The 3,712-nt window shown below is 42.6% G+C and overlaps 1 long non-coding RNA gene across 1 annotated transcript; it reads left to right on the top strand.

Annotated features, from left to right (window-relative positions):
* The first annotated feature begins 2,794 nt into the window (after window positions 1–2,794).
* On the top strand, window positions 2,795–3,109 carry LOC119882079. The gene is made up of 3 exons (XR_005440452.1): window positions 2,795–2,819; window positions 2,934–2,966; window positions 3,058–3,109. It is a non-coding gene; the product is annotated as an uncharacterized LOC119882079 (long non-coding RNA).
* The last annotated feature ends 603 nt before the right edge of the window (window positions 3,110–3,712 follow it).

Genomic DNA, 3,712 nt, shown 5'->3' on the forward strand with positions numbered 1-3,712 from the left:
ATCTTGTAACAGGATTCTCACCTGTTTGATGGGACACGCTCTCACTGAATATTAGATCTGTGAAAACTATTTATAATCCAGGTGGCTATTTTATTTGTTACTTTTACAAATGTTAATGGTTATTACGAACCTCTGAAACATTCTGCCTTAGCACATGTTTTGAGTGTAACTCTTAAATAACTAAATGTGAGGTACTCTTGACAGATTTAGTGTGTATCATGTGTTGATGTAAAAAATCTTACTTTTACTCTCAAATAATGACCTATAAAATTCAGTTCTGTTCAGGCTTTGACCTCGAGCATACTGTACCATAGCTGAGCTGTATGCTGGGTCATGTCAAGGCCATGTGACATCCAATAGAGAGCAACTAAGAACATCACCAAATCAGACACATGTTATATTCATGTTTGTCAACGTTTGCTCATCTGTGTTCGCTTAGTTTAGTTGTTTGTCTGTATCTTCCGGTGCATCTGTCCTATAACTGAGAGTTCAATTCCTTGTATGTCATTTTGCAGTTAGCTCCTTTCATCTGGCGCTCAGACAAAATGTAAACAACTCCCAAATGTTATTACAGCTACTCTCTCTCCCAGGCTTGTCTAACACAAATATAACCATCCAGCATAACGGTGAGGTAGAACGAAGTCAGTCCTTCGTGTAGCTTCTCTTAGAATAATACAAAATGATATGAACCTCTATTAGTTGTTGGGGCCCCTCTCTGCAGCCTCCTTGTTCCTGCAGCTGGCTAATCTGACTTACCTGTTGTCTAAAGCTCAGAGCTGCCACCTGCTGTTTGTATCAGGAACAGGTAAAGGTTTGAGAGCCTTGTCTCTGCAGACCTGAGAGGAGGGCTCAGATTACAGAGACCTTACAGGATTCTTGTGAAAGCCAAGCCCGAGGCCTCCCTCTGCATTCACATCTCTTTTTTCATGAGCACATATTGTGATGAAGATGAATTTAGCTATTTAGAAATATTTTCGGGGTTGTTGTGTATGGAATAGTGTATGTAGCTGTGTGTAAAGCACCATGGGCCACATCATTCTGGTAGCTGTAAATAACATTTGTGAAGTATGCATTAAAAATAAAGTCTAAACTTTCAAACCAAAGCAGATAATGAGACGTCTGGGAGGAACAGGTGTCTGCCGGTTTTCTCTTCTTGAACATGGGTCAAGTTTTCAGACGCTGCCTCTGGAGGAAATGATGTCACGTCTAACGGCTGGAGACTTCACTACAGCAGACCTTTTTCCTCTGGCAGTGTGTGCACAAGACAGTGGAAAACCTTGTTTCACATCACACTGTAGAATGAACTTAACAGCATACAGAAAGTGCATGCTGTTGCTTGCTGTATATTTATACTGTGGATAGATTTGCTCTGCATATTTTTTCTCTCCAGCAGGACTCTTTTAGATGTGTTTCCTGTAGGTAGGAGCAGCTGTTGAACACTTAAATCTGAGATACGGACTTTATTAGCATTCAAAATGTATCCTTATTTCGTTGGCATTTATTATACCCTGCGGTGTTATCTAACAGTACAGTAACTCAGCAACTACTCCCCCTGAGGCACTGCTCCAAGGAGATTAAATAACTTTCCGGCAGTATGGTGGTTTGGAAAGAAGGTGCTCTCTGTGTTGTGTTGAGACTTTCTCAAAAGTATTAGGGTGAATGTGTTAGCCCCACTACTTTTTGTGCAGTGCATACTGGGACAGGCGTCGGCCCGAAATAGAATTGAAGAGGAACAGAGGATGAATGAATGTTTATTGTCTGTTTACCTCGTTGAAAGGTTCAAGAACAAGCGATGCCTTCCTTGTGACCTCGTATCTTCATTAGTAAATAGTTTGACATTGTTTTTTTCAGTAAATTGCTGACACTTGCTGCTTATGAACACTTTGTCCTGTCTTGTCTGCAGTCTCTGGAAATTAGGAAAAGTCTCATAACGATCATAATAAAGAACAGGTGTGTTTGGCAAACCCTTAGCGGATTAACAAGGTTTAGAAAATCCCTGTCCTTTACTCGCTTTTGCCATTAATGTAACTGTGGCACAAAGTTGATAAACTAAGAGTGTCCTCCGCGTCTGTGTGTTCCAGGAGATGACATGAGCTGCACGGCGGACGGCCAGGTGTACACCAACAGGGACATCTGGAAGCCGGAGCCATGCCGGATCTGTGTTTGCGACAACGGCCAGGTCCTGTGCGATGAAATCCAGTGCGATGAGCTGTCTAACTGTGAGAAGGTGGTCATCCCCGAGGGCGAGTGCTGCCCTGTTTGCCAGACTGATTCAGCCAGCACCGGCGGGCAGGACACTTTTGGTGAGCGAGCAGGCTGCTCTCTGTGGCCATTTCTTGGGTTGAGAAGTGAAATCCTTTTGATTTGCTACTTTCTATGGGAGCGCAATCAGACCAACCCATGTTATAGAATCAACTGTAGAGCCCCAATTAGGGACAAACAAGTAATCAGTTCACATTTGGCATCAATAATATGAATGAAATCATCACCATGAAATATGTCAGGTGTCTGTGTTGCCAGTGAAATAATCAATTTATCCGTCAGAAACAATGAAGAAATTACTGCCATCATCAAGCTGCTGCACATAAATAGACTCATGCTGACTGAGTTCATTGACTGTTGTTTAGCTGGACTGACCTGCTTAATGATGACAAATGAATGTCTTCAGAGCGGCTTCACCGTCGTTTTCACACTGATGATTTACTGCTGACTTTCGAACCCATACCTGACAAACTCACGGTGCAGCTGTGGTACGGTGAACAAGTACTGAGATCTCGTGTGCTTTTTCCCCCAATGTAGGCGGCGGCAGGATCTATAAGGTAGGCCACAGTTTCGTGATGTCGGCCGTCGCTGCTTTGTCATGATGTTTGCAGATATTGTCACCGTCATGGAGTGTGTGTTTGAAAGGTTTTCCCATTTATCTGTTTATTCAGGGACAGAAGGGAGAACCCGGGGATGTCCCACTTGTAAGTGTTCACTAAATATAAACCGATATAAACAGCCATACAAATTAGAGTCTAAATGCAGGGTGTAACTATGTGTTTGATGTCCCTGCAGGTGACTGGTATCAGAGGCCGCCCCGGACCTATGGTGAGCAACTTCATAGCTTATTTCACCTGTTGCATCTTCTAAAAAGGGTTTCTGGAAGCATCTGCAAACGACAGCTTGCCCAGCTTTGTGTGAATATTGAATCACCTGAACTGACACTAGATGGCATAAGAGTAACAGTTCCTCCTGCATAACTTCACCTTAAAAGGCTCCCGCACAGTGAGATAGCCCTGCAGTGTTGGAGTCGCTGTGGCATTTTAGGCACCCCTGTTACGTATCTTATCATATTATCACTCTCTGACTTTATTGGTTCTTTTTGTTCATCACAACAGGGGACCGCCCGCTCTCCAGGAGAAAGAGGACCTCGTGGACACAAAGGAAGGCCTGTATGTCACGTCTCCACAGACAAAGCAGAACTTTAGCATGAAATGATGTCAGTAGATTATACTCAAATTCCTCACACTACCAAGCAGGCTTAATGTTATCAGAAATATCAAGATGAATGCAAACATCTTAATAGTTACTTTTTAGAGGTTATATAGCGTGTGGTAAACCACAGCAGTAATGGGTTACAAAGTTTTATTAACCCCCTTTGTCTATAGAACCTCTGTCTTGGCTTTATTATTCAGACTGATATATTGATATTAGGTTTTATATATCTTTA

This window comes from Micropterus salmoides, unplaced genomic scaffold (assembly GCF_014851395.1).
Source record: "Micropterus salmoides isolate LMB-PRFRI ecotype aquatic unplaced genomic scaffold, ASM1485139v1 Ms_hic_scaffold_2889, whole genome shotgun sequence".
In the NCBI taxonomy this organism is placed as follows: Eukaryota; Metazoa; Chordata; class Actinopteri; order Centrarchiformes; family Centrarchidae; genus Micropterus; species Micropterus salmoides.